This window comes from Rutidosis leptorrhynchoides, chromosome 2 (genome assembly GCF_046630445.1).
Source record: "Rutidosis leptorrhynchoides isolate AG116_Rl617_1_P2 chromosome 2, CSIRO_AGI_Rlap_v1, whole genome shotgun sequence".
Lineage (NCBI taxonomy): Eukaryota > Viridiplantae > Streptophyta > Magnoliopsida > Asterales > Asteraceae > Rutidosis > Rutidosis leptorrhynchoides.
Window position 1 is genome coordinate 415,617,357 of NC_092334.1, and position 21,138 is coordinate 415,638,494.

Here is a 21,138-nt window from a genome sequence, read left to right on the forward strand (position 1 = left end):
CATTCGCTCACCCGGAAACACCCTTCAATGTCGGATATCCACCTAGTTCTTATGAGAGGATCAGGATTCCCTTCGAAGATCGGAGGCTTATTTAGCTTAAAGTCCTTGTAACTAAACCCCCTCCCATTAGTGTTGTCGGGAATACCATGATTAAGGAACCCCTCATCGGCACGACCCTCGACTTGAGGCGTCGAAAACCTCTTCTCAAACTCTTCTTTCACCGCCTCGTACACCCGTTCACTTATGAGATCGGTGATTTGTTCATCCACCATTTGTTGAAATATCTCTCTCACCTTCCCGGTGAACACCGCCGAATAACTCTCAAGTGCGGCCTCAATCTTGGCCGTAAGATCATCATCATCGTTATCACCCCCGCAACTTGGACCCTCAAGATCCACTCCACTTCGTGTCCTCATACTATAATTTAAAATAGACTAGAACAAAATAAAAGCCATGTCAAAACACTTAACAATCTCGTCTTGCTTGACGCTCGTCGTATTTCATTCATTTAACACGACGTGAAACCATACTAATGGTGGCCAATCATTAATACACTTGCGCATCCTATCAAACTCCTTGATACAACGACCATCTCACTCGATGTTAACCGAAAACACATACACACTTAACCACAAGCAATAAAGTGCCTACAATAATCCCATGGTCCCGTAACCCAACAAGCCATGCATAAAACGTCTATTCAACCTAAGTCTAGGCTCTCGTCCCAAGGCAACCTAGATCCCTTAGGTCATGCTCTGATACCACTTGAAACGACTCCCAAACCGAATTAATAATTAACTTGTAGAAATATGACACATAGTTTTTTTAAATTAAATTAGTTCACCACAACCACCATTTGATTACAACCATCATTCAAAAGCTAATAAAAGTTTAAGAAGTACATCAAGTTAATTGTTTACATCACCGGTCTCACAAGACCCAAAAGTTTAACCAAAACGACCCCTTTATGAGCATAACAGTCAGAATCATTACCAAAAAGCGCCTTCATAGTCGACACATACAAGCTATGCCAAACTGTTACCGTTGTCCTTCGATGTGCCACTATCTAAAAAAAGTAAACAACGAATGAGTAAGCTACAAAGCTTAGTGAGTGCAATACTTATATGCATACATGCATAAATCCCTTAGTTGTACCATTTACACAAATATCCGCATACAAGCTAGCATCACAAATAACATAAATCCAAAATAACGCGTTACGCTACAACATGTCAATATGGTTAACCATGCAAAATAGTGCTAGTTATCGAATGAAATAACACTACCAAACAAGTGCACATGGCCGCGAAGGTGCCTTCCGGATGGCACCGCCAAGTACACACGAACGTGATCACCAAAGAGTGTATTCGTTGAGTGACACCCACCACATCCTTAAACAATGTGTGGCCGCCGAAGAGTGAATAACACTCGCCACAACTTCATTCACAAACGTGGTCACGAAGAGTGAGACCTTACGGGTAACACTCACCACCTTACACTAAATGGCCACGAAGAGTGAACCTTACAATCGGTATCACTCGCCATACACAATACAAGCAAACAACCTATATATACACACATATAAGTACTCCACTCACCTTGAACAATTAGATGAGTCAAAACCAAGCTAGGACTTCAAAATTACTCCAAAAGCAAGTTACCTAGCATAAATCACATAACATCAAGCTATGAACACTAGTAGCTTGACCCGAAACCCACAAGTGCAACTTTGACCCAAATTGCACTCAAAACACCAACTAGGTAAACGAGACCCAATACCCCCAAATCACTAAAAACTAGTGATTTGGTCCCAAACTCAACCCAATACATCTTATGGTCAAGGGTTAAAAGCACTCCATGACCCATTTCAACCAAAGACCCATTTTGACCCAACTCGGGTTTACACCCAAAATCAAACTACCAAGAACACTCCTTTGGGCTCCATTCACCAACAACAACACCAATACTTGTGATTATACCCAAAATGCAAGCTTACACATGACTAAACATTTCACCAACCCAAAACCCACCATCAAGGGTCAATCATCACCCATACTAGCTCTAGACACCCATTTGTGAGCTAGATGAGTTAAATCAAGAACATGCAAATCTCAAACCCTAACCTTAAATTGAAAGAAAATCGGAGTTAGGTCTTACCACTAGTATCACAAGATAGCTAGGAACGAGATGAACAAGATTAACACTCGCACTTTTGTGAGATTCAACCTCCTTCTTCCCCAAATCAAGCTTTCTCACTCTAGGATGGTTGGAAGTGTTGGATGGATGTGAAAATGAAATTAAAATGAATCTAAACTAATCCATCCACTAATAGGCCGTTCATGGGTGAAAAGACCTATTTGCCCCCACTTAAACCCTTTAAAAGTCAAAAGTCAGCTTTTTGCCCCGCAAATAGCCGCGTCGCGGCTCCTAGGCCCGCGGCACGGCTCCAAGTGTTATTCGGGACCAGAGACTTTTCACCAAAACTGACCATCAACTCAAAGTAAAGGCGCGGTGATATTTCTCAAAATATACATATTTATCTTCGCAATATCTCCCTACTTTCGTGGCATTTCGATACGGGTTGTGATGATTAGTGAGCGGTTTGTGGTATTTAGTCGTTTCGAGACAAAAGTGGCCTAAACGTTCAAATTTATGCTAAGGAATCAACCCTTGGGCCAAAGGAATGAACCTAGTGAAGTTTTGGAGTGAAAATGAAGTTCTAGGGTCAAAAGCGGCGCTCCTAAGGTCAAAAGCGGCGCTCCTATGTGCTAAAACGTGTATTAAATGATCAGTAGCCAAAAGCGGTGCTCTCAGCTTCAAAATCGGCCCTCCTACCCCTATTGCGGTGCTCCTGGAGCTGATTCAGCCAGAAAATTCAGCCGACCTATAAAAGCAAATTTGGGGTTTTTGAGTTAGAGAGCTGGTTCCTTAGGCCGTTTTGGAGCCCTAAAAGGGTTCCAATCATGATTCCATCAAGATCAAAGCCTAATTTCATGTTCCAAGTCAAAGATTAGTGAAGCTAGATGCTAGATCTACATCATCTATTCTCCAATTTGTAATTTCCTTTCCATTTTAGCGCTTGTTCTTATTTTCTCTACTTGTAATGATGAATGCTTTAGTTTTAATTGATTTTGTTCTTGTTTATCTCATGATTATAGCTTAGATCTTCTTCTCTTTGTCATTTTGGGTTGTAATCTCCACCTTGCTTTATCTATTTTGCACTAATTAGTTGTAATCTTCACTTTTCTTTATCTAGTTGTGAACTAATTACTTGTAATCACTCAAGATGATGTTTATTGATGTTTTTATGCTTATTGCTAGTGTGATATTTGCTATGTTTGGCTAAATCATTTGTGTTTGCTTATCTATGAATCTCTAATGCATAAGATATGCACTTAATCTATTGAATAATGTTGTTTGAATGAATTACATGATCATATGTTGTTGAGTTAGCTAAAGATCCATTGCTATGAGTTTGTTTTAGGCTTGACTTTGATTACATATGTTGAGTAGCACTCTTAGTGATTTGAGAAGTGAATCAATGTGTGCTTCAACACATTAGGTGATCTGGACAACTAGCTTAGGAATTGCAAGTGATTGTGTTCTTGATCTAGGTTGGTTTTCAATTGGCCTTTAGTCAACACAGTAGTGTCGATTATCTTAAGTGATTTTGATAGTTGGGGTTTTTAAGTGATTTTAACCCAAGCTCAATCTCAATGACTAAATCATGCTTAACTCGATCTTAGGATACAATGCTTATGTGAATTCGAAGAGTGTTATTTGATTTGAGGTTTAGTAGTGATGCTAAACATTTAATAGTTCAACAACTAGTGTGATAGTAATTTAGGTAAACGGGTCAATCCAAGCATAGAGAGGATTAGGTAAGTGAACACTTCTTGGTTAATTTGATTTAAGCCTTAATATTTCGCTACTTGCTACTTGTTACTTGTTTACTTGTTAAGTTTACGTTTGTTTAATTGTACAAGTTTTAGTTGATATCAATTACCCCCCCCCCCCCCCAATCAAACAAACCCTAGGACAATTAATAGTTTCAATTATCCGACTTACACCGCTCTCTTAGGACGAACTTGAAATGAATACTTACATTAAAGTGCTATAATGACCGGGTTCTAAGTGCTCGTTAGTTGTGTGTGCCTATTTGTAATTTTTGAATCTTGTATAAATTTAGAGGGTAAAAGATGTATTGTCACGCATGCATCACAACACTTTCTTGGCGCCGCTGCCGGGGATCGGTTAGCTAAGTTGGGTAGTTGGTTTAAACTTTTAGTTATTCGATCCTTTTGTAAGAATTTAATTCTTGCAAAAGTTACTTTTTGTTTATATTTGCTTGTATTCGGAAAACATTTGTTTGTGGTGTGATTAAGCTAGATGACGCAGTATGATGCTTTATGTGACCACTTGATGTCAAGAATCGCGAATTATGATCAACGATTGATGGGATACTCAAGTCACATGGATATGAATAATGGTTATCTGGGCATGAATAATGACAATGGTTATTTGGGCAACAATGGTGATTATTTGGGTATGAATGATGGTTATGGGTATATGAATGATGGTTATGGGTGAAATGTCCCGTTCATATTAATTATAAACGTTCCATACTAATTGATTTCGTTGCGAGGTTTTGACCTCTATATGAGACGTTTTTCAAAGACTGCATTCATTTTTAAAACAACCATAACCTTTATTTTATCAATAAAGGTTTCAAAAGCATTACGTAGATTATCAAATAATGATAATCTAAAATATACTGTTTACACACGACCATTACATAATGGTTTACAATAGAAATATATTACATCGACATATGTTTCTTGAATGCAGTTTTTACACAATATCATACAAACATGGACTCCAAATCTTGTCCTTATTTTAGTATGCAATAGCGGAAGCTCTTAGTATTCACCTGAGAATAAACATGCTTTAAACGTCAACAAAAATGTTGGTGAGTTATAGGTTTAACCTATATATATCAAATTGTAACAATAGACCACAAGATTTCATATTTCAATATACATCCCATACATAGAGATAAAAATCATTCATATGGTGAACACCTGGTAACCGACATTAACAAGATGCATATATAAGAATATCCCCATCATTCCGGGATCCTCCTTCGGACATGATATAAATTTCGAAGTACTAAAGCATCCGGTACTTTGGATGGGGTTTGTTAGGCCCAATAGATCTATCTTTAGGATTCGCGACAATTAGGGTGTCTGTTCCTTAATTCTTAGATTAACAGACTTAATAAAAAGGGGCATATTCGATTTCGATAATTCAACCATAGAATGTAGTTTCACGTACTTGTGTCTATTTTGTAAATCATTTATAAAACCTGCATGTATTCTCATCCCAAAAATATTAGATTTTAAAAGTGGGACTATAACTCACTTTCACAGATTTTTACTTCGTCGGGAAGTAAGACTTGGCCACTGGTCGATTCACGAACCTATAACAAATATGTACATATATATCAAAGTATATTCAAAATATATTTACAACACTTTTAATACATTTTGATGTTTTAAGTTTATTAAGTCAGCTGTCCTCCTTAGTAACCTACAACTAGTTGTCCAACGTTAGATGTACAGAAAAAAAATTGATATATATTATCTTGAATCAATCCATGACCCAGTGTATACATGTCTCAGGCTAGATCACAACTCAAAGTATATATATTTTTGGAATCAACCTTAACCCTGTATAGCTAACTCCCACATTACTGCATATAGAGTGTCTATGGTTGTTTCAAATAATATATACACATGGGTCGATATGATATGTCAAAACATTTGCATACGTGTCTATGGTATCCCAAAATTACATAATATATTAGAATACATGTATAATACAATATAAGTTAGCTAGGATATGATTAATATAGATTTGTTACCAATTTTCACGTTGCTACAACAAGAAAAATTATCCAATCTTGTTTTACCCATAACTTCTTCATTTTAAATCCGTTTTGAGTGAATCAAATTGCTATGTTTTCATATTGAACTCTATTTTATGAATCTAAACAGAAAAAGTATAGGTTTATAGTTGGAAATATAAGTTACAAGTCGTTTTTGTAAAGGTAGTCATTTCAGTCGAAAGAACGACGTCTAGATGACCATTTTAGAAAACATACTTCCACTTTGAGTTTAACCATGATTTTTTGGATATAGTTTCATGTTCATAAGAAAAATCATTTTTCCCAGGAGAACAACTTTTAAATCAATGTTTATCATAGTTTTTAATTAACTAACCCAAAACAGCCCGCGGTGTTACTACGACGGCGTATGTCCGGTTTTACAGTGTTCTTCATGTTTTCAGGTTTTAAATCATTAAGTTAGCATATCATATAGATATAGAACATGTGTTTAGTTGATTTTAAAAGTCAAGTTAGAAGGATTAACTTTTGTTTGTGAACAAGTTTAGAATTAACTAAACTATGTTCTAGTGATTACAAGTTTAAACCTTCGAATAAGATAGCTTTATATGTATGAATCGAATGATGTTATGAACATAATTACTACCTCAAGTTTTCTAGATAAAGCTACTGTAAATGAGAAAAATAGATCTAGCTTCAAAGGATCCTTGGATGGCTTGAAAGTTCTTGAAGCAGAATCATGACACGAAAACAAGTTCAAGTAAGATTTCCACTCGAAATAAGATTGTTATAGTTATAGAAATTGAATCAAAGTTTGAATATGAGTATTACCTTGTATTAGAAAGATATCTTACTGTAAATAAGAAAGATTTCTTGAGGTTGGATGATCACTCTACAAGATTGGAAGTAAGCTAGCAAACTTGGAAGTATTCTTGATTTTATGAAACTTGAAGAATTTATGAAGAACACTTAGAACTTGAAGATAGAACTTGAGAGAGATTAATTAGATGAAGAAAATTGAAGAATGAAAGTGTTTGTAGGTGTTTTTGGTCGTTGGTATATGGATTAGATATAAAGGATGTGTAATTTTGTTTACATATAAATAAGTCATGAATGATTACTCATATTTTTGTAATTTTATGAGATATTTCATGCTAGTTGCCAAATGATGGTTCCCACATGTGTTAGGTGACTCACATGGGCTACTAAGAGCTGATCATTGGAGTGTATATACCAATAGTACATACATCTAAAAGTTGTGTATTGTACGAGTACGAATACGGGTGCATACGAGTAGAATTGTTGATGAAACTGAACGAGGATGTAATTGTAAGAATTTTTGATAAGTAGAAGTATTTTGATAAGTGTATTGAAGTCTTTCAAAAGTGTATGAATACATATTAAAACACTACATGTATATACATTTTAACTGAGTCATTAAGTCATCGTTAGTCGTTACAACCTTTAGGTTAACGATCTTGTTAAATGTTGTTAACCCATTGTTTATTAAATCAAATGAGATGTTAAATTATTACATTATCATGATATCATGATGTATTAATATATCTTAATATGATATATATACATTAAATGTCGTTACAACGATAATCGTTACATATATATCTCGTTTCAAAATCATTAAGTTAGTAGTCTTGTTTTTACATATGTAGTTCATTGTTAATATACTTAATGATATGTTTACTTATCATAATATCATGTTAACTATATATATATATCCATATATATGTCATCATATAGTTTTTACAAGTTTTAACGTTCGTGAATCGCCGGTCAACTTGGGTGGTCAATTGTCTATATGAAACCTATTTCAATTAATCAATTCTTAACAAGTTTGATTGCTTAACATGTTGGAAACATTAAATCATGTAAATATCAATTTCATTTGATATATAAAAACATGGAAAAGCTCGGGTCACTACAATGGGTATATGAATGATGGTTACATGGGTATGAATGACAACGGTTATATGGATTCTTCGCAAGCTAATGTTGAGTCGGGAGGTTATTGTGATACTTATGATGGGTATTATCCAAACGGGGATTATGATAATGGTTGCATGAATGATTTTATCCCAATGGATCAACCTTGTGATTATGGTCCCATTTCTAATTTTGACTCTCTTGGTCAACCAATGAACTATTTTTATGAGGGGGATAACTCGACATGGGATTCTCCTCAATTTCAATTTCAAAATCAACAACAAGAGGAGATTGATCCGAATTTACTAGAGTTATTCTCAAACGTTGTGAGAACCCACCTTAACGGTATAGAGTCTCTAGTTCAAGAAAGAAGAGATTTGAGAGAAATGTTAAAAGTTCAACACGCCTCATTTCAAAGCTTAGAGAAAACCGTGTGTTCCATGCTCGCTTTACTTGAAGATTTTGTACCCACTACCATTTCACCACCCACCTCACCCGTAGTCTCTACTTCTTGGTCAAGAAATTGGGTCTTTTATGATGATGATGATGATAGCTTTTATGCCAAGACCGAAGTAGTAGAGATTGCACAAGTACCCGAGTCTTTGATAACCAATGAGGAAGATGAGAATGAAGACGATGAAGAGGATGAAGATTGTAAGGATGATGAATTTGATGAAGATGATGAAAGTGATGAGGAAGATGATGAAGTGAGTGAAACTTTGCCAACATCTAACGTTTTTACAATCCATGATAATCCACTTGGTAATGGAAAGCATGATAGTGATGATGATAGTGAAGATGATAATGATGAAGGAGACGAGGTTAAGAATATCACGCCCGAAACTTTCAAAGTGTATAACAATCCTCTCGGGTATGGTATTGATGATTTTAAGGAGGTTTTGTAACCCGAGGTTAATAATTCGTGTTTGTGTAAGCCGATTAAGAAAGCGAACCTCGTATTCAAAACCGTGTTTGGAAGAGAGTCAATTGTTGACTCTTGGGTTGGTTCAATCTTCTTCATGCAAATGAAGAAGATTATTCTCTTCTTATACACCACCCAAGGGGTTAATGATTGGCTCACTCTCTTGATTCGTGGAACTTTTTTCACTGATTTTACATGTCGTCTGATAAAGTGTGGGGGAGAACCACCTCGGTAAGAAATGTTGAGAAGATGGGGACGAGTCAAGAAAAAGACTCGTTAATCAAAATCATGAAGGAAGTTTGGCAATACGAATATGTCAAGAGAATTTCATGCAATTTGACGAATACTTGTGGAAATGGCTTTTGTTCTCGGGTACCTTTGATTCTCCTACTCTTTATTTTGTCCTCTCGAATTTATTATTTTATTTCGATTCCATGTAATGAGGGCATTACATGATCTCAAGTGTGGGGGAAGAGATAAATTCTCGTTGACTAATTTTTATAAAATTTTCACAAAATTTTAAAATTTTCCCAAGTAACTTGTTGAATTAAATGGAAAATTTTGGTCAAATTAAGCCACAACTTACCTTGTTTTGAATGGTTAAAGCTCCATTCATTTTTGGTTCCAAGTTTCAACTTGAATGGTTAAAGTTCCATTCAAGTGTGGGGGAAATAAAGTCTTCCCAGTTTCAAAGATTCGGTGGTTAAAGTCCACCCTATTATGTCTCAAAAATAAACTTGAATGGTTAATTCACTTGGTGTAGGAGACTTCCTAATCTACACCATCTTACATTTAGCTATGCTAAGTGCCGTGGGGAGAGGAGCCTTGAGCTTCACAAAGTGCTATCCTTTTTAGGAGCAATGGCTTCGTGCTAGTGTTGCTAGACAACACAACCCATAGCCAAAAGCTATGGCACCCTTGCGCTTGCAATTAATGGAAAGGTAGTAACTACTTCCTACCTTTTCTAAAAATAAGCATAAAAGCTTGTTATGTGGGAAGTAGATAAGCATCATCTTGTTTTGGAAGTAAAGTCTTCCAAGTTATGTTGTTCCAAGCTTGGGAGTAAAGTCTCCCATGTCAAGCTCAACCACTTGATAGGAGGTTAAAGTCCTCTTAATGCTTCAAAAACTTAGAATTGCCGGACTCTCTTATTTAGCCACGTGGGGCCCTAATTCCATGAACCTCTGTCAATGCTTTCGCCCTACTATGAGAGAAACCGTAGAGTTGTGATAGAAAGCTTGATGAGTGCCGATTGGCCCGAGCCCGGGTTGACCAATAAAGGTGGGGTGACCATTCCCTTACCTTTGGCACACCCACCTTAACCATATTCTTGGAATTAACACCAAGTATACAAATGGAACCTAACCATACATGGCCCCCAATTATATCTTCCAAATCATCTACACTAACAATCCAGCATTCTCCCTCAAAGGGCGATTTTAGTAAATAACCAAATATTTTACTTGGGCATAATATGGATTCCAAACATTCATGATCTGGATGTGAATGAGTCAAATTACTTCTCCCTAGGTCTATTAGTGAACCTTCTCTCCAGGGATTATGAAACTATAAATATTCTTGTTATTGCTTCGACTCATATTCCCCAAAAAGTGGATCCCGCTCTAATAGCTCCGAATAAATTAAATACGTGCATTAAGATACGAAGGCTTCTTATTGAGATTATTTAATCCTTACCAACTCGATCTTGTCGCTCCTGGAAACAAACATGCATGAACCATTTCGTGAAGTATGTGTCCGGATAGTCCAAAGTCTCGATAGTTAGCTCTTGGCCTTCCGGTTGAAAAACAACGTCGATGAAGGCGGGTAGGTGCACTATTCTGCGGTGGGGATTGTAACTTTCCATAAATTTCCCATTTGTCACTCAATGATGCAACTTTGCTTATTTCTTTTTATGAGGATCGACGAATCAAATGATATTTCTGTTCCAATTTTTGCCTTTTCTTTTCTCTCCTTTCAAACAAATTGAAATGATTGAAGTTTTTCTATTTGGAATCGTGTTAGGCCTAATTCGTATTACTTTGGCTGGATTATTTGTAACTGCATATTTACAATATAGGCGTGGCGATCAGTTGGACCTTTGATTAATTAACATCTCTTTTTTTTATTAACCTCCTCCTTTCTTTAATATCCAGGAGGTCAAATTAAGATTCCTGTTCCAGTTGGTGTTTCAGTCGAATTCGATCGAAGAAGATCTGAATCACGCTCTGTAGGATTTAAACCTACGACATCGGGTTTTGGAGACCCGCGTTCTACCGAACTGAACTATATAGAAATACTAAATCGAAAATAGAGTTCAGGTTCTATTCCATAGATAATCTAGATAGGATTGTCTATAATGTTAGACAAATGAAAGATTTTCTCAAGATTATTATTCATCGACTTGAATTTACCAAGTTCTAAGGAGTTGGTGTCCAGTTATGCTTAAGTGTTGCATATATATTTCCTCGAGCCATATTTTCTAAACGAACCAAGGCCAATCCAAATTGCTCTTGTAAAAGATCTGCTACAGAATGAATCCGTTTATTTTGCAAATGGTTCATATCATCAAGTGTAACCCATTCCAAATTTTATTCGAATCAAACGATCCGCGGCTGCCAATATATCTCGTGGTAACAAAAATGTATTATTCTGGGGTATATCAAGGTTTAGTCTCCGATTCATATTTCATCGACCAATCCCTCCCAATTCACATATTTGTTGAAAGAATTTTTTTTTGTAAATCCTTAGATAAGGATTCAGAAAAGACCGGATCGCCCTCTACACAATCAAATTGTTGATAAAACTCCAAAATAGCATTTTCTTTTGACCCTATTTTTTTTTATCATTCAGAAAAGACAAAAAGAGTTTGGCCATAATTCACAAGAACATTCTGTAGTCTTAGTAAGGAGGGAGGGTTAAGGATTTACCCGGTGTGAGATATCACATTGTTCGAGGAACCCTAGATGCTGTCGAAGTAAAGGATCGTCCAGAAAGTCGATGGAATGATTGTATAATTCGTTTATATAAATCTTTCCTGGTTGAGACCACAGGTAAAAATAGGATTTCCAGAAATTGACAAAGTAATATTTCCATTTATTCATCAAAAGAAACATCCCGAATTCTCCCTAGATACATCTATTCAATTAACTTATGAATCTATGCCGATTCCGAATATATGAATTGTCCTAAAGATTCAAAACCTATTTTAGGCCTTTTTATTTTGATTTTAATAAATTTATAATTAATATATTTAATTATAAATATGAAATTATATAAAATTTAAATTATATAATATATAAATATATAATATAATTATATATTATATATAAATAAAATAATATAAATAAAATAATAAAAAAATTCATAACTATCAAGAACGAAGTAATCCTTTAACTTTGTTTAAAGTCGCCCTTTTTTGAGAAAGGAGAATAGGAACGAAAAAAAATCAAAAGACTGAATGCACTAGAAAAAATCTATTTTTTTCTTTCTCTATATAAAGATCGATTTCTTGTCATAATTCGTGAACTAATGCAAAGTCTAATTGGATTTCGTAATTGAAAACGTTAGGTCGAAATATCTATTGATATCATTACAAGAAACATTTTATTCAAAGATTTAGTTATTACTCAACAAAGAAGAATTTAAATTATTAAAAGAAAAGATGAATTCAGAAGCACTTTCTTATAATAGCAGACAGAATTCCAGTGTCTAATGGGGATCTTAACAGTCCCTACGTAACCAGTCATCCATAGTATCAAACAAATCTTTTTCCTGTTTGGTAACTTTACCAAGGGCTATAGTCATCGTAATCCTCCTATTCAACTACTTCGACCATTTCCGAACACCTCATAGTATTTTTGGGGTGTCCAAAGAGTCGATCATTTATGCATGATTTTTGTTCTCGTGCACTACCCCTTACAGTGGGTTTCGAAGATAGAAATCCTTTATTGGCCCATAAATTGACCACCCAGGTAAATCCATGAATTCAATTTGATTATTCCTTCTTATTATTATTTTATTATTAATTAAATAAATTAGAAATATAAATAAATTAAATATAATTAATTATTAATATAATTAATTATTAATTATTATTATAATAAATTATAAATTATAAATTAATAATTATAAATATTATATTATTATTTTAATTTTATTATTATATTAAATTAAACATCTGATCTGAATCTGGAATTATCTTCTTATGACTCAGCCGTATTCGATGAAAGTCGTATGTACGGCTTGGAGGGAGATCTTTCATATCTTTCGAGATCTACCCTACAATATGGGGTAAAAAAGCCAAAATAAGTGATTTTAGCAATTATAAAAAGAAAACTAATTTTTGAACCCCTTTCATGCTCATGTCACGTCGAGGTACTGCAGAAGAAAAAACTGCAAAATTCGATCCAATTTATCGTAATCGATTAGTTAACATGTTGGTTAACCGTATTCTGAAACACGGAAAAAATCATTGGCTTACATAATCTAATCTAATGTTTCGAAAACAAAATTTATTATATCGAATTCAAAGTGCCATGGTATTATTACTTAATATTCATATTTCATATGGCGAAGGCATAGTCTTCTTTTTTTTCTCAAATAAAAGCCTCATTGGCGCCAAGCGTGAGGGAATGCTAAACGTTTGGTAATTTCTCCTCCGACCAGGATAAAAGATCCCATTGAAGCAGAGACTTCTGGGGCAAAATAGAATCAACTTGAATTCGGGACCACTATTCGAAATCTTAGTGAAACACTGGATTTGTTATCTCATGTCTGCTTTTCGTGAAAAAATACCAATTGAAGTGGAGGGTTTTTTCAAACAACAAGGGGATGGGTCAACTATTCAATCAAATGATAAGGATCAGTTTTTTCGCAAGGTATGGAATGTATCGTCAAATATTCAATATGATTCCACAAGATCTAGTTTCGTTCAAGTAAGGGATTCTAGTCAATTGAAAGGATCTTCGGATCAATCCAGAGATCATTTTCCGATCCAATTTATCGTAATCGATTAGTTAACATGTTGGTTAACCGTATTCTGAAACACGGAAAAAAATCATTGGCTTATCAAATTATCTATCGAGCCGTGAAAAAGATTCAACAAAAGACAGAAACAAATCCACTATCTGTTTTACGTCAAGCAATACATAGAGTAACTGAAAATCCATAACCCCGATTGCTACGGGAATACCGTTTAATTGCCCTATGCTTGTTTGAACAGCCTCGGTTAATCCTGCCTTTCTTTGATAAGAATTGATACGATTTTTATAAGGCTCTTCCTCGGAATGAAATTCAATGGGATCCATAGAGATCATATCTTCGTCCATAGGCTCCCAAGTACCCGGATCGATCAAAAGTTCGATTCTATCAGAACTACTCATTTCAAATGATATCCACTATCATTCTTGGAATTAACGATTTATATTTAGAATTGACAAAAAATAGGCGTTTTGGGGGCATGGAGGTGAAAGAGGGATAGCCAACGCGGTTTGATGAGGTGAGCATTCTTTTCGGAAGCATATTCTTTACACGATGCATTATTTTATGACTAGTGGTGATGTGTACGATTTTCATGACCCTTGTTTATTTCGGGGTGCACTTTACATTTTTGAGTACACTTTGAGCTTGTTTGAGTTGGTTGATGATAGATTGAGATTGAATTGTTTGATGAGTTTATGGCTATCCCATAAATCCTACATATTTGGTCAAGGTCTAGGAGGTCTAGTTCGAGTTTGTAAAGATTTGATACTTATTGATTGGTATTTGATGACCTTCTCGTAGATGAAGTTGACTTTGGCTGGGGGAATGAGTGGTTCGGGTAGACTTAGGCTTGAATTATGTTTGTGTTAGTATTTGAGGATTGAAGACTTGGAGATGTGCTAGTTGAAGAGATTGTTTGAAGTTGATGATGTTATTGCTTGAAGGTTTGAGTTTGAGAAGATTGAAGATTGTTTTTGATTGTTGATGATGTAGCGTGAGGGTACGAAATAGTATTATTTTTACTAGGAAATACTACAAAATATGACACAAGTTTTATTAATTTACGGATGGGATATACCTAAACCTTGCTACAACACTATAGGCAGTGTACCTAATCGTAGAGTAGTGTAGTTTTTAGTAAGTTCGGTTCGTTCCACAGGGAGCTAGTGATTACGTACTATATTTTTATAAAACTATATTTATAAATATATATATATATATATATATATATATATATATATATATAAGTAGTAATATTATTATAAAAGGGGTGTTTTTACCGTTTAATGACCGGTTTGTCGATTTTATATTTTTAAGCGTAAAGATAAATGACAATAATTAAAGTGCGTAAAATAAATAAATGACGATAAATAAAATAACAATAAATAAAATTGCGATAGAATATGAAATAAAAGGATTATGCTTATTTAAACTTCCGTAATCATGATGTTTGACGTTTTGATTTTAATTAATTGTTACTCGGGTTAATTGTCCTTTGTCATGGTTTATTTGATACCTATCTGGTTTTTATCCATAATAGTCCATCGGTCATAAATATAAAGTGCGAGTGTCCTCGTCAAATTACCCTTATACCCGAAGTCAAATATTCCAACTAATTAAGGATTTAAACTGTGACGCAGTTATCACTTCTGTCAACAATTACACCAGTTATCACTGTATGTAATCTACCCCTGTTTTGATTAGATATGAATATTAATTTACCCACTTGATCAGTTTGAATAATCAATTACCCAACCCGAATAATTAATTAAATGATTATAATAGATTCCATATGAACGTCACTAAATAGGACAACCATAATCATTATTAATTATTAGGATAATTAATTTGAAGATAGGTTCGACAGACTCCAATGAGTTGTCACTCAATTAGACAATACCCCCCATCTATTAATAGTCAATAGTCCAATTTCCACAAGTGTCGGTCTTTTGCCCAAACCTTAATTATGGTACAAAGCCCAATTACCCAATTTTAGTAATTAGCCCAACATCATGATTACTTCGTTTTAAATAAGCATAATAATAACTTAGCTACGAGACATTAATATAAAAAGGTTGAACATAACTTACAATGATTAAAAATAGCGTAGCGTTACACGGACAGAATTTCGACTTACATACTCAAACGATCTCTATCATAAATCTTATTATTATCATAATTTAAACTTAAAATTAAGATTATTGTTATATCTTATTACATTAACATTATGATAGAGAATTATAGATATTGATATTAGATATAGAAAAGGGATTTAGGATAGAAAAGGGTGTATTTTTTTTTCTATCGAATACACTGCCTTTTATAGGCGAATTCTGAATTTGATTTTTCACTTACGACCCCTGAACTATGCTCAATTAACAACTTTTTATTATTTAATATTATTCTTATTATGAATTATTTAAATATTATATTTTATTCTTGTGCATAGTTGACTTGTAATTTTTACACCGTTGCGTCGAGCGTTGAAAGTTGACTTAGGTCCCAGTTCCGGATTTTCGAACGTCCTTTCGTACAATTTTATATTGTGTACTTTGCGTTTTGTAACTTGTACTCTTGTCATTTTTAGACGTTCTTCATCAATAATTTGAACCTTTTTGATTGTATCTTGTACTTTTGAGCTTTTTGGACCTTTGCGTCTTCAAATCTTCGTTTTCGCCTTTTGTCTTCGCACTTATTTAAAATAAACGAATATTACTCGAAAATGGAACAATTGCAACTAAAATCTTGTCTTTCTTGGGGGATTTTGCTATGAAATATATGTTCCTTTTTAGCCTTATCAATATCCCCACACTTGAGCGTTGCTTGTCCTCAAGCAATACAGTCTTGAAATAATATAATACATCACACGAATCACTTCTTTATTCTTCACACTTTGTACATTAGTGATTTTGATAGAGCGGTATAAACAATGATATTAACAATAGAACCATGGTTAAAGGTGGGTGTGTCATCCACAGTTGCCTTGGGTTTAGGTCAACGACACTTGCAATCAAATAGCCGATTTACTTTCGGTTTCCAAAGCAAAGTGCACATTTGAAAGGCGGTTTACAGTCCCACATGACTATAAAAATGTAGATCCTTTAGGAAATTGGATCTTTATGAAAACATTTGATCTTTTAAAAATTCAAGCTAGATTTTACCCTAGACAAGTTTTCTGATTTGACCCACCATCGGTGTTGCAAAATATATTTGTGGATCAATATTTTGGCTAAAAACATTTAGGTTCGTGTAATCCACTGCTATCTCGGTATCGGAAAGCACACATCCAGTTTACTTGTTCCGTATATTACCTTTCGGTAAACTACCGTCCGGTTGTAAAGGAAAGCGATGAACAAGAAACTGTTAAGGCAATGTCCCGTGACATGCAGATAATTATGGTCTTATTAACGTGTCAGATGCTAGAACTATCCTTGGTAGGAGCGATAGTAAAGATCATCCTATAATTTTTCGGTCTGGCACAAGGTCCTGTCTCCGACCATGCTATGCAACCACCGTTCTTACGGTTGACACCCGATTTGGTTCAGGTGACCTAATGAATTCCAGGTGAATTCCTAGGATTTTACGTTCAATGGTAATGAACGCATTGAAAATGGGTTTTCAGAAAACAAATCGGTTTGTATTTTTGATCAAAATATTTTCTCGTTCAAGCTCGAGTTTAGATATCATTGAATTCCATGAGTTTGAATTCTCAATCTTTAAGGTCAATCTCAAGGATTGAGTAATATCAGTCTTAAAAGCTGATTTTTAATCTTTTAAGGAGATTATCCTTTCTGGGGATCTGATTCATTAGTCTTATCAAGCTAATTTGCACGGTGCCTCCCCATTGTACGAGATAAATCCTTCTCATGGTTAGGATAAATCTGACCACTTGGCGACCCTGTTTGATGCTGAGGTCCGTGGATTTCCTGCTGATTTTAGAGATGACTTTTCTAAATTTTTCGTCAACCTACAGCTGGTCTGGACGACAACTTCATGACCTAAATCAAGAAGCGCGTGTCTTTTTCGGAAGACTTTACTTCCTTTTAATGATGGAATTGATTCATCGTGTAGATCCATCTTTCTTTCAAATGTATTACAGTAAACCGGGTAAAACTGATTAGTATCGTCCAAAGCAAAAGTACCTGCAATAATCTTGTACAAAAATATGTGATATATGTTTTAAATTGAATAACTTGGTACATTCTTCCCACACTTAGTTTCTTTCTTTGCCTTTTTATTTTCTTCTATTTCATTTTAAATGAATTCAAGCGTTTTAGGGTTGTTTCTCAATTTATGTCCTTTTCGAGGTAACGATAATTTCGGTATTATCACCTAGTTTTCACCGTTCATAAATACGTATAAACATGATTTTAAATTCATTTAGTTGAAAATTTTTCAAATTTTCACAAAATTTGGCAAATAAACTAAGTGCAAACCCGAGAGAATTTATAACCCTTCCCCACACTTGAGATCATGCAATGCCCTCATTTGCATGAAATCAGACTATAATTATAAATTCATGAGGGTGATTAGTGTAGAAAAGTGATTAAAAATACCCAGTTTGTAAGCATATTATTTTACATCACATTTGATATTTTGCGCCTTGTCATCAAAATTAGTAGCTTTTTGTTGAACTTAATGACAGTCTTTGAAAGTGCGCTGTTTTACCCTGTTGTGTACATAAGATAAAATACAAACATATATATATATATATATATATATATATATATATATATATATATATATATATATATATATATATATATATATATATATATATATTTTTGAAGTTTGGTTTATAACCCCACTTTTCAAAAATTTATAAAGTATAATATTTTTGGCATACTTTAAATCAATAAAATTAAAAATAATGATAACAAAATTTGTCGCCCCGCCCTCGGGTAAAGCAATTTCGGCTCAACGATCTAGTCTTTAACTCACGACGAATTTTAGAAATCATTTTTTAAACTTAATGAATTAAAGTAAATTTTGTTTTTAAAAACTTAAATTAAAATGCATATTAATTTCATAAAAAAAACCTACAAAACAAAAATTCAGAATGGAGGGAGAAAACTAGTTCTTTAGTGTCTGCTAGCGGAAAAGACCAATCGGATTCCATTCTCGGAACTACACGAGAACAGAACAACTAACTCTAGACAGCATTTTCTTGTTAGAACATTTGAATCTCCCCACACTTAGGTAGTTGTGGTGTCGAAATTGTGATTAACTTCATTGTCAATTTCTCTTGGTCCATAATCAACTTGCATATCTGTGACTTTTTCTTTAAGCCATTGCCTAGCTTCTTCTGTGAAATCCCATAATTCAACTAGTTTCGCCTTTTCTTTAGGCGACAGATTGGATACTAACCGGTTACATAACTTAAAGTTTCCCTTACTTCTAGCATCGATAGCCCATTTAAAAAGTTTCTTCATTGAACTGTTAATAACGGGGTCATTTAATTTCGTATCAACAACGGGGTTCTTTGTTATCATGTCATCATTAGGTGTTACTTCATTTTCCCCACACTTAGGCGTTTTATTATTATTAATCACTACCCTTGGAGTTGGTAAAACAACATGGTTCTTACCAATCGTTTTTTCTGGTTCAACGGTCTTGGTTGGTGGAGATTTAGACTTTCGAATCATAAAGGTGATAGATTTGTCACCACTTTTAAGTGTCATTCTTCCATTTCCTACATCAAATAACGCCTTGGTGGACGCTAAGAATGGCCGACCTAAAATTAGAGGAATGTTTGGGTCCTCTTCTATGTCAATGACAATAAATTCGACTAGAAAGGTTAAATTGCCTACTTGAACGGGTAGGTTGTCAGCAATTCCAACTGGGTGCTTAATGGTTTGATCAAAGAGTCGAACACTCATATCCGTTGGACTTAACTTACCAACACCTAATCTCTTATATAAGGAAAGAGGCATAACACTTACACTTGCACCTAAATCTGCTAGTGCATCATACATGACACAATCACTAAGTAGACAAGGAACAATAAATTCACCCGGATCACCTACCCTAGGTGGAGGTTTTGGTGGAACTGTCTTCACCGGGTTTATATTTACGGCTTTTGTTTCTTGCACTTTCTTATTCTTTTTCTTCTTCTTCTTTCCAGAGGTATCACAATCTTTATTACCTATCACTTGCTCATACTCAACTCCTTTTCTTGGAAACGGGATGGGTGGTTTGTATGGTGCCACCACTGGCTTTACATACTCGGGTGGTGGTGGTGTAACTTCTTCATTGTTACTCTCATCTAAAACCTTCCCATTTTCTGATGCTGGTTTTTCAGAATTCGTTGAAACCATATTAACATTCTCATTCCGAGGATTTACTTCAGTATTACTCGGTAGCTTTCCTTGTTCCCTCTCACTCATCATGCTAGCAAGAGTACCTACGTGTTTTTCTAGATTCAAAATGGAAGCTTGTTGAGTTCTTAATGACTGATCAAATCTCTCGTTCGTTTGGGTTTGAGTTTCAATAAATTGTGTTTGAGATTCAACTAGCTTGAATACCACGTCTTCCATATTTGACTTTTTCTCTTCGGTTTGTTGTTGTGGTTTATATAAGCCAGGTCTTTGTTGATTGAAAGTGTTGTTTTGAGTTGGTTGGTTATTCGGACCTTGTTGGTTATACCAGTTATTTTCGGGTCCTTTTGGATTGTAAAGAATGTTTTGATTTCGATTGAAGTTTAGCTTTGGCGGTTGATAATTATTTTGATAATTATTTCCAGGCCTTTGGTTCATATAGGAAACATTCTCTCGTTGTTCCATGGTTGGTTCAATGTGACAATCTTTCAATAAGTGTGGTCCACCGCATAGCTCACAACTGATTCGTATTGCGTGAATATCTTTATTCATCTTTTCCATTCGTCTTTCGAAAGCATCTATTTTTGCTGAAACGGAATCAAAGTCATGGCTAGAATCGGCTCTAGCCGCTTTAGATGATCGAAAGATATCTTTTTCTTGATGCCACTCATGTGAGTGGGAGGCTGTGTTATCAATAATTTTGTAAGCTTCAGTTGCGGTTTTCTTCATAATGGAACCACCAGCTGTTATGTCGATGTCTTTTCGTGTAGCAACGTTGACACCTTGGTAGAATATTTGTACTATTTGGTAAGTGTCTAAACCGTGTTGAGGACATCCTCTCAACATCCTTCCGAATCTTGTCCACGCCTCATATAATGTTTCATTTGGCTTTTGCGCGAACGTAACAATTTCTCCTTGAAGTCTCACGGCTTTGGATGCCGGAAAGAACCGTTTAAGAAATTTTTCAACTAAAACATCCCATGTGTCAATCGCCCCTTCAGGTAACGATTCTAACCAATCTTTGGCTTCTCCCTTTAAAGTCCAGGGAAACAACATGAGATAGATCTGCTCAT